The following is a 12,425-nucleotide window of genomic DNA, read 5'->3' on the forward strand; positions in this document are numbered from 1 at the left end:
TATATATATATATATATATATATATATATATATATATATATGTGTGTGTGTGTGTGTGTGTGTGTGTGTGTATATATATATGTGTATATGTATCAAGTTTCGAATATTTTTTAACATTATCATTTATATTAAGAAGCGATCTGAGTGAAAATTAATAATAAATCACGAAACAGAGCAATTAAAAATTATTTTTCATAGTATTATTTTAGTCATAAAAACATTTCATACTTGTTATATGTTTATAAAACCTAATTATTATTTTTTATTATATTTCTCCAAATTTTATTTATAAAGTGCATAATAATAATGCACAAAATAATGTTCAAATTATATAATTATGTTTTGTGATAATCATTAAAACTATATACTTGAATTAAATCGCGACAATGTTAAATTAATAAAATTTAAAAACATCTAAATAAGATATCTAACAGTTTTCGAACCAAGAGAATTTATACTGATTTGCGTTAGATAATGTTCTTCTATTGATTGTCGTTACACATTAGGAGAACATCATTAATCCAACCCAGTTGGTGCGCACCCGCTCGGGCCGAATACGCTGTAAGATTTGTTTTTCCAATTAATAATAATCCTGCCTTTAACAATTAATAAAAGTCTCAGTGATTAAGTAACAATGAATAAGAAACACTATATATTATATAGAATATTGTAATATAATAACAATTGTGTATTTTTGTCTTCAAGCATTGGATTTTAGTGACGAACTCAAATCAGATTTCCTTTATGGAAACAATTTTTGGCTGGGCAGTCGTAGTCAATGCCTCGATATAATGAACATGACTCTCTTCGAGTTCGCGAAACGGCATATATTAAATAACACGCGATATCGCGATCCGCAGGATAAGTTTCCACCTTTTCAACTAAATTATTTCATTGCTTATATCAGACACAACAGTACTCTTCAGTATAACATCAATATATTAACTGAAGTAAGTCCGTTTTTCTTGAGATTATCTAGATTATTTAGAGTATACAACATTTTTAATCAAGGATTTTTATTAAAGATTTTAAATTTTCAAGTCCAATTTTTTTACAATATACAGTCAGGCAATCGATTCTAAATCGAACATTTCATGCATCATTCTATATTACAATTTAAATAAATCTTATTTATATGAGAAAGAATGTATTAAATTTTATTAATTATTCATTTGAATGGTACAAACTTTTATTTATGATAAATAAATATTTTAATAAATATACTAATAAATAAAAAAATGATACATCAAATTAATGATTCGTATTTTAAAAAAATATACATTTATTATTTAGTAAATAACTAATACTGTTCAAACAGATATTTATTCAAACTTAATACATTTTTTTTCAGTGCACTTTAAAATCAATGTGAACAAATTAAAATAATTTTGTTACTAATATTTATTGCAAACGGGCTTAAACATGCTAAATTTAGTCTTTAAGTTATGCGTAATGTCATAAATCATAAAAAAAGAGTTATGGGCCTTCTACAATAAGTCATTAATCATAAATCATCAGAAGTAAGAAGCTAAAAATTGACGACTGTGACTCGTCAATTTTGAGCTTCTGACTTCTGATTTATAACTAATAGTTTATGTTTGTAGACGGCACATTACATTAAAATTAACATTTACAGCTCATTTGGCACTTACGTGATCTCTCTAATGTATAAACATTCAAATTTTTCAATGTGAATTTATGAAAAATGTGTAAAAATATCAACAAACAAATAAAAAGTAAGTACGGGACCCTAGATATTGCGCAAAATATAAATTTTATAAAAAAAATGTTTCAAATAAAAGTTGTAGGAGTTAAAAAGATTTATTCATTGATCTTATTAATTTGGCCTTAGCGTTATCAAGATCAGGTCAAAATCATATTGATTTTTTAAAATGGAAACCCCCTATTTTTCTTAGCTTATCTCGAAAGCTCTTCAAAACACTATAACAATTAAAACATTTTTTCTGGAGTACATTTTGAGTTGAGTTCTATGACTTAAAAGTTATTATAATACCGTCGGCATTAATACCTATTATCTAGATATCTAAAATTGATGTAAATTAATTTAAAATTAAAAAAAAATTATTTTAAAATTAAAAAAATTTAAAATTTAAAATGTTGTTCAGTGTCATGATCTTGATATCATTTATCGAGATCATAGCCTTTGAAAGTTGTTACTTTTATTTTTATTTTTGATGTAAATAAATCTTCCAAACTTTACAACTTTTGCCTGAAATGTTTTTTTTTATAAAACTTATATTTTTCGAGATATTCAGCGAATCCGGTTTTTATATAACCTATATAAAAAATTGTATATATATTTAGGATCTGATTACGCTCGGTCTCTGTTTGCCCGCATCCTGTTCCACGAATAATATAAGTTTCATTCTAAAAGAAGTATTTCGAGATAGAGTATTTTTAATTAATGATCTTTATTCCGTGGACCTCAATCTGATCCAGGTAAAAAACTTAAAGAATGATCATCAATGGCTGTTAAGTGGTGCGATACCTTTTATATGGTATGTCGAAAAATATAAAGACAATAACAAATTAACTTAACAAATAAAATAATAATTTACGTTAAATTTTCATTAAAATAAATTAAAAAACTGTATTCTCTATTCATAATTTTGAATTGAGCAATAAATTAATATAATATAATAATAAACAAATAAATAAATATTTATATTAAGTTGGTCAATACGAATATGTACACACACAATAGATTATGCGGCAAAATATTTGTATATAGCACCTTAATCTATATATTATTAGAGAAAATGACTACTGGCATTTTACTCCAATAAAAGTAGTGGCATATTGCTCCAAGACGCTATTTCATTTTATGATATATGAACCTGTACAATACGGCTATTAAGAAAATGAATCAATGACGTACTGAATATTTTCATTTTAACCTATATTAATAAATTAACAAGCCAATCGAGCCAAATATTGTGTAATGTTTAAATATTAATTTACATAAAGTATACTATAAAATTATAAAAAGCACATACATTTTCATATACTATGCCATCACATTTACCTAATAAAAACACTGTTACTAAGAAATTCTTGATACTTATGCAACATGTTGAGCACACATTTGTAAATAATTTTGTGGCACTAACGCAAACACTGCTAATCGATATCATTGTGAAACACAACGAGTGGCATATTCCTCCAACCGGCGTATTACTTGCAGTTATCCTATTAATTTTATCATTTCAGTGTTGATTTAGTGCTTATTTGTGTCATGATGATAAGCGGTACAATATACGATATTATATATCAAACATATTTAAAAGCAAAGCCTAAAACTGTTAGTATATGTCTAACTAATTATAGAACTTTTTAAATTTCTTCGATAATGAACTATTCGTAATACTGATTTTGTTATTCTTGATATTTCAAAAGAAAATCACGCTCATGTTTTACACATTAAAATCGTTTTATTAAATTGGAATCATTATTTTAATAAAATTCTATAATGCAAAAAGATATTTTTTCTCCCGTATAATCTCCCGTATTTATTCCTATAGTGCAATATCGTTTTTTCCAATTATTTGCTTGTTAATAACTTTTCTGTCTTGCCGGCAAACATTATTCGTAATTACTTTTAATCAATATAGATTCTGATTTGTGATGTAGAAAACACGGTCGAGGAGATGCAAATGACTGATTTATCGTCTTCACGTGAGAAAAGTAGAATCGGAACGTATTAATGTGTTTCTCCGTTTATACAAATACGAAGATGATATTTAACACAAAATTGGACACCGAAGCAATAGCTGTCGTTCACGGCATAAAATTTTTGTCCACGGTTTGGATAATGATGTTTCATAGCATATTTTACACGATGGATTATTTATATAAGTGTATAAGTGTGTAATTGTCACAAAAATTACGGAACTGAAATTATTTATCTCCTGATGTGTTGTTTTCCATGCATAACGAATATCGTTTCACGAATGTAGACAATAAAATATGGATGTGGAGATTAGCTGAAACTATCTCCGCTCAAGTGATCAGCAACCTATCGGTTGACACTTTCTTTTTGAGCGGATTTTTATTGACTTACACATATTTAAAGAATAAAATAGACAAGGAACGAATTAATCCGATTAATTACAAAGAGAAACTAAACGAATTCTTTGTCAACATAATGAAAAGATATATTCGGTACGTTTCTAACGTTAAATTTACGCGAACATGAACAAAGATAACGCTGTAAGCAACATCAATGATATATATGAACAAAATAACAGAAAATACGATTTTAAAATTCAATTTAACAATAAGCCAAATAATAATAATTGCTTTCTTTATAATTTTTAATCCTAGAAATTTCTATTAAGGTTGACACCGGCTTATATAATAATGATAGGTATAGTGCAATTAAACTCAACTTGGTATGACAAGACTTCGCAATTCTACGTTGAAGAAAGACCGCACGAAACTTGCGCGAAATACTGGTGGAGAAAAATGTCTTGTACATAAATAATCTGTTTAATCATAATACGATGATACGATGCCAGTTTAGGCTGGTTCCAAAATTTATTGTCAGGACTGAAAATCTATAACGCATGTAATGTAAACTATAGATTTTCAGTACTGGCAGAAAAATTTGGAATACAGCTTTAGTTATAATATCATTCTGACATCACATACTCATGTAAGAGAGAGTACTTCATACTCAGAGTTAAATTGAAATTTTTTTGTAGTGCTTGTCCTGGATTTGGATATCTATCAAACGATATATATGCAATTACATAATTGGTCTGGCGCTTTTAATTCTGTCAACTATGTAAGTTAAAAATTCGTTGACTGTGGAATGTTACATATTTTCAACGCATGTATCTGAAAAAAATAAAAGCTACAAATTTCAGATATTTTTACGTGGCTGTTGTCGTACTAGGTACACTTTTGATAAGCTCGGTTATCTTAAGTGTTATCTTTATCTTTATATCTTAAGGTTATCTTTATATCTCATACATTTGAATATGTTCCAATGTAAGTTGCAAAGCATCTTATTAATTGTGAGACTAATTAAGTAAATAAACATTTTTTTATTATTACAGTTTGGATGAACAGTACAGACTTCTAGATGTCTATGGATTCGAAATGGTCCATATATTATTGGAATGATTACGGGTCACATTATAAGAAGATTTAACAAAAAAATAGCATTGAAAAGGGTAAAGTATATAAGACCTAATATTTAAATAAAAAAATTTAATGTAACTAACTGTTAGAGTTACGGAGTAAGCTATCGATTAATAAAATTCAGACGATAATTAGAAAGAAATTGTTATTTCTAATTATGCAGAATTATGTGAAACACGCGGATTTGAAGTAATTACAATTATAAATGGACTAATATTAGATTAATTTTTACAAAAATTTTTAAAGTAGCTAATTTTTAAATTATATCTGCAGTTATACATACATATAAGTATATACAGGGTGTCCCAAATTTTTTTTATTAAGTACTTTTTTAATTAAGTTTGAAAGTTACAATATCGACCATCATTGAAAGTTACAATATCATCATTACCATTATCTAAGTGCGTAACTAAGTAATGAATAAAACCTTCTAAATGTTGTTCAGCATGATGACATTTATCAAAATCAGGTCTTGTGAAGATTGTTCCTTTTATATTAATTTTTACATTAAAAATGAAAATAGGAGGTGCAATCTTCAAAGGACAAACTAATAAAATTATTAAATAGATCTTTCTAAACATTACAACTTTTACCCGAACTACTTTTCTGTACAAATAACATCTTTCAAGATTTTTTTAGGGTTTCCATACTTCTTCTCCACCCTGTATATGTATACTGAATAATCATTTATAAGACATTGACATTTCTCATATTACAATTCAATATAGCTGAAAACAGGAAGTAATGTAAAAAATATTATATAAATGTATAAAAGAATTATTTAAACCACATCTAAATTATTTTCAATAATTTGGAAATAATTCGCTGAAATCGCTGAAAATTATTGAGATCTATATCAGTTGATTTGACTTATTTTAATATTCAATATTTTAAACAAAATGCATAAATTTCAGAATATTGTAATTTTATGTTGGACTTTTGGTGCTGCTTGCAACATTTTGGTATTATTTGGTCTTTACAAATGACAAATATCCGTTCTGTCTACTGCTATCTATGTTGCATTAAGTAGAACAGTTTGAGCCATAGGCATAGCATGGATTGTAATACTATTGTGTTACTGTTACTGTACTGAGTATGGAGGTTAATTGATTCAATAATAGTATTAAATAGATAAAAAATAATCAAAATATTCTGACTTAAGAACTTTTAAAAATAAAGATTGCCAGAAAGGAAAAGTTAACAAGGTAAAACTCGTTGTTAAATGCTAATGATCTACATTTAATCTACATTTAATATTTTATCAATTGATATAAACATTAAATCATACGAACATGTTAATCTCTTCATCAGATCCTTAGTGTAAAACATAATAATTAGGCTAATTGAAAACAACAATAAAAATAAATATAAAGGAGTTGTAATCGGAGGCGTTACGACCACCTTTCACGTACTAAACCTTTCACTACGCTGGAATTTGCTTTTACTTCCCATCACAAGGATTTCTAAGTCTCTGAAGCATCAATCCACCGCCAACGACAATTAACCAACTAAAAAAAAAGGAATTTCCACCAATTCACTTAACACAGGGATTCGAATATAATAAATTTCATATTTTCTTTTGTAATAATATTTTGACGCTTAGTGCAACATAATAGCTTATACTGTTATACTATTACATTTTTTCGCTTGATTTTTTAAAATATTCTGATTATGTCATCGAGTACGTTTACGTAACTTCCATTGTTACATAATCAAGACTGATTATGTAATCAAAAACTGTTCGCCAATTTTTTTTCAATTGATACTATAGCTAAATCACATGACTACCTCTGCGTCATTGTATTTTTAAGATAATATTTTATTATTTTTAATTTTAAAAAAGATGCCTCTGCAGTTGCCACAGACATTGGTGCAATTAATAAGATCTGTAATGCTATTGTTAAATTTGAAAAAATTTCCAGAAAATCACTTTAGCTCATTCATTTAAAATATCAAGTAAGATAGAGTATATTTGGAGTAGCGCTTGCTATTAAAAATTTTGCGCCTCTCCAAATTTTACGCCCTGTGCTGGAACGTATCAGCTCAGTGCCTTATCACGCCTCCGATCGCAATATAAATTGGTTACATATATTAGATAATTTAAATATTAAATGTTTATGATGTCATTAATATTAAAAGTGTTTGTAAATTCGTGTTCTCTTTCGATGGAAGAATTAAGAAAATATTGAACGAGATTGCATCATTAAAATTATAAATTGACGTTATATGTAGCATAAATTGTAAATAGTAGTAGAACTTATTTTCCATTGCAATCATTTTTATAATAACATCTAACAAAAATCCATTATCATATGAACTTGTCTCAATAAATCGATGCCGATTTTTGCTGATAATTAATCTTTATGTACAATCCAAGTTTCTCTGTCCATCTAATTACAATAGGTTCGCAATTTTAGTGGTACATTCTTTTTAAATTGTCGTCTGATGAAATTAGTTATTTCAAACAAAACGCATTACGTTTGAGATAACTAATTTATCAGACGACAATTTAATTTCTAAGATCTCAGAGTAATTTTTATCGATAGATACAAAGTTTAATAAACATTTTTGTAATAGACAATTATATATATGTATAATAAATCATAATGAAACGTTATAATTTAAAAAAAAAAATTTATTCTTATCAAAGGCTTTATTATAGGCATTCTTAAGGAGCTCTTATCATGCAAAATCTGGATTCCTCTTAGCAGACTTACATACTGTGCTTATCTTTTAAATCCTTTTCTCATACATTCGATTCGTTTGCATAGTGAAACATCTACTCATTTAGAATTTCTGTCCATGGTAAATACACGATCAAAACTTCAACCTCAACAAAATAAATATATACTTATTGTCATAATTTCTATTTTTAGAGCACTGTGTTCATAGAATACTTAGTGATTAGTTATTTCTGTGCATATGCATTGTATTTAATGGCAGAATCACCGTATATTCTATTAATGCAAATGTTCAGACAATCTTGTAACAGAAAAATATATAAAGAACATAAGATTATAATTCCATATACATGATTAATGATGGAAATAATGTTTATTATTATAATAATTATAATTAAAATTTTATAATATAAAATCAAATTTTAGACGTTTTTATCCCTCTATACATTTGTGTAAAATCATATTCGACTGCGATGGAGTTAAGAAAATAAACTAGGTACAATTTGCGTGAACTATGTGGAAGGAACAAGATCTAAAATAAGCATGAATTTAATAAATTGAATGATTTTTTTAAAGCAATTATTGCATAGAATTAATTTCAATTTTAGAGATATGTCATGTACAAAATTTATCCTAGGGATGTCCAACAGCTATCGTGATAATCTGTGATATCCGTAGATGGTCTCAATTATTTAACGGATATTCAGGGGATGTACAAGTGTCCGCATGTATCAGATTCCGCGACTTAGACATCCGTAGAATATCCAGGAAATTCCGTGAGAAATCACAAGTATATATGCATGTGTATATACATATTTGTGGATGTAATCTAAAATAAGAGAGAAATATTTTAAGAGATCATATCATGCAAGCGAGAAATATATTGATCCATTATTATATAATGATATAGAAGATTAATTTGAAATAATATATATCACATATCTTTATAATAAAATATTAAATACATAGTAAGTACATATGTCACATATCTTTGTAATCTACATCTTAGGCTGCGTTCGAAACTTTATCCGAGTGCCTCTGTGTATCCTCATTGTTCACCTAATGGTAAAGATAAGTTCATCTAATGTTACTGCTAGGGGTAAGATGATACACTGGGGCACCCGGATAATGTTTTCGAATACAGCCTTAGTATAACATTTAATATAATAAAAATCTTTGTATGCTTCATATGAGATATATCTTAATTGGCATGCAATACGTCGTATCGTTTGTGTCTAAAATAACTATGACATTCTTTATTTTTAATCTTTTAGTTTTGACACTCTCCAATTGCAAATCTTTTTGATGTACTTTGAACGTCCTTAGAACTTTTCTTGAAGAACTATGTTGTTTAATGGAAGGATTTGTATATGATAGGATATCTTATAATAATTTACGATTTTTTACGATATTTTCTTTTTATATCCCGGATGAGATATCCGTGGGATCGCTTTGTCAATATGGGATAATTTAGGATATCCTAGGATAAAGTGCTGTGTGGGCATTTTTCAATTTTATGTAATTTAAGAATAAATTATCGTAGAAAAGATTCAAACGCATTTTTAAAGCCCCATTCACACTTTAAAAAGCATGGTCAAAAACTTCTGTGCGATTACTTTTCGCCGAAATACTTAACTTTTCAAATACGAGAAAATTGTAAGTGCTTATTACTTTTGCATATGGTTTTATTATACAATGACGTTCTAAGCAAGATAAGATCTCGTGAGTCATGCCGTGAGTTATAATTATATTTACTATATTGAGTAATTACAAAAAAATAAATTAGTATTGTAATCACAAAAAAAATTTAGATTTCTTACCGAATCATAAATTATAATTTATATAATCATAAATTATAATTTTTGGTACGATAATAATCATCGATATAATTTCTTATAATCTGTGTGATCGATGAATCGAGAGAGATGAATTAATTTTTATGAATCATTTACCAGATTTGTTTTTTTTCCATTATTATATCCAAGCTGTTTAATCTTTCATTGTCTTCTGATTTTATCGAATAGAATAATGTTAGTACTTTATTCCTACTTTTTACGCTCAGTGCTCAAATTAATACATCACAGTATGTATCATAATATGATGAAAATGAATGTCATGATATGTGATGAAAATGAATTTATACATTATTATTCGTATAAATCTTTCCAGTTCAGGTTTTAGTGAAACTGAATCTCTGAATCGTGCTAAGACTACGGATTATCTTATTGAACCTGTAATTCTCCCAAATAAGCTATCAGATGCTATTTATCTCAATTTCTTTCTTCTTACATATTGATTCTTATGTATATATCTTGAACATTATATACTATTATGTAATTTTATATAAGATATAATTATATATAACATCATATATAATCATGTAAGGAACATAAAATGTTTCTGAGACAACAAAATATCTGGAAACTATAAGTTTTATAAAAGAAAATATTTTAGGTAAAAAGTTATAGAGTTTAAAAGGCCTAGTCGCTGACTTCATTATTTTGACTTTGGGTGGCTTCGCTAAGGTAGTATAGTCAAGTCAATTCGAATTTTTTTAAGTGAAACCCTCACTTTTTCATTCATTTTCTTATAGTTTTTATTGAAATCTTATTAAAACACTATCCATTTTATCCATTATAGGTTGGCCGCTTAGAAGTTATTGAATATTTTATGATGAGATGTTAGTGATTGTAAATGAATCGAACATGAAAACTGTTCATTTTTCACTATAACTTATATGTTTTGTTTAGCAGACTATAAGCTATAACATATGAGAAAACCATTTGATTTCACCGGGATCCAATTTCATATAGGATTAGTGCGGGGTCCTTAGGCTTATTCGCCGCGCTTTTTTTTATAAAAAAAGAATTTATCAGAAAAATCAATATATCAAAGAGTTTTAAGTTTTGTTTCAATTGAAACACAAATTTTCTTGCGTTTTTCGGATTGCTCGTGTCTAATTAGCTATGTATGGAACATTGATATTACCCATAACATATATACATATAAATATAGAAATAAACAGTCAAATTACATTTAGATATCCTGGGATTTCTACTAAGTCTAGCTGAATGGTGAGAATTAAATGCCTTCAACTTGCTGTTTAGATTATGTAGGTACAATATGCGTACACATACGTGACATATGCAAATGGAGACATAATTAATTGCGCAGCCATTCAAAGTTGCGCGTGTATCGAAAAATAATCGATATCGAATAAACGAAGTACGAATAATGCATAGACGAATAAGCGAAAAATCGGAAAATCGGATTCGGATGATTGAGATTCTATTGTATATGTCTGAGATAGCTCTGAAATAGAAAAATGTCCGCGCATGAAACCTTGTTGAAAAGTTCATGAAATATTACAGAAAGAATCTGCAGTTTTGAAAAAATTATCAAAAAGATTTCAGTTATTTCTAGTATTATTGGGAGTACAAATTAGTTCGGTCCGTTTCCTTAAAGATAGCTCCAGCTGTTGTGAATGGTTTATAGTGATTTATAGCTGATTTTGGCGGTTTCAGAGAGATTAAACATCTGCTAATAATATTAGTTAATATCGCTTTGAGTTTCATACAAAAATCTTGATTTTTACTGTGTTTGAAATATCGAATTTTGTGTTAACCAAGCAGCATTTGCGGGAGATTTTGATTTTCTGCTTTAATTGGAAGAAAAGTGCGGCTGAAGCCCATCGAATGCTTGTCGAAGTTTATGGTGACACTGCTTCAATTGATAAATCATATAGAAAATAGTTTTGACGTTTCAAGGATGGAGATTTCAACGTTGAAGACAAGCCTCGCTCTGGATAGCCAAAAAAATTCGAAGACAAAGAATTAGAGGCATTACTCGAAGAAGATCAGAATCAAACGCAAGAGGAGCTTGCAGGATCATTGGGGGTAACTCAACAAGTCATTTCTGTACGATTGGGAGCCATAGGAATAATTCAAAAACAAGGAAATTGATGTTTTATGAACTGAAACCGAGAGACATTGAAAGGCGATTTTTCACTTGCGAACAGCTGATTCAAAGACAACAGAGAAAAGGTTTTTTTGCATCGGATTGTGATTAGAGATGAGAAGTGGATATTCTACGACAATCCCAAGAAGAAAAAATACGCTAAGCCATCGTTGCCATCGACTTCAACACCACAGCCGAACATTCATGGTTCGAAGATCATGCTCTGTTTTGATGGGATCAAAAGGATCTTGTTTATTATTGTATGAGCTGCTGAAACCTGGCGATTCCATTACGGGAGATCGGCTACAATTGATTCGTTTGAGCCGTGCATTGCGAGAAAAACGGCCGGAATACGAACAAAGAAGTTATTCTTCTTCATGATAACGCTCGACCTTATGTCGCTAAAGTCGTAAAAAAATATCTGGAAACGCTGGGATGTTTTACCGCACCCGCCGTATTCTCTGGACATTGCTCCTTCTGATTATTGGTTGTTCCGAAAGATGCAGCAAGTCACCGATTCACTTCTTTCGCAAAAATCGAAAATTGGCTTCAAAATTGGATCCAAAGACGAGTCATTTTTTCGAGATGGAATTCGAAAATTGCCTGAGAGATGGAAAAAAA

The 12,425-nt window shown here is 28.4% G+C and overlaps 1 pseudogene; it reads left to right on the plus strand.

Moving 5' to 3' along the window:
* Positions 1-8,201, plus strand: part of LOC105623092 — a 9,287-nt pseudogene extending 1,086 nt beyond the window's left edge.
* The last annotated feature ends 4,224 nt before the right edge of the window (positions 8,202-12,425 follow it).

Source organism: Atta cephalotes, assembly GCF_000143395.1.
Source record: "Atta cephalotes unplaced genomic scaffold scaffold00052, whole genome shotgun sequence".
Taxonomy (NCBI): Eukaryota; Metazoa; Arthropoda; class Insecta; order Hymenoptera; family Formicidae; genus Atta; species Atta cephalotes.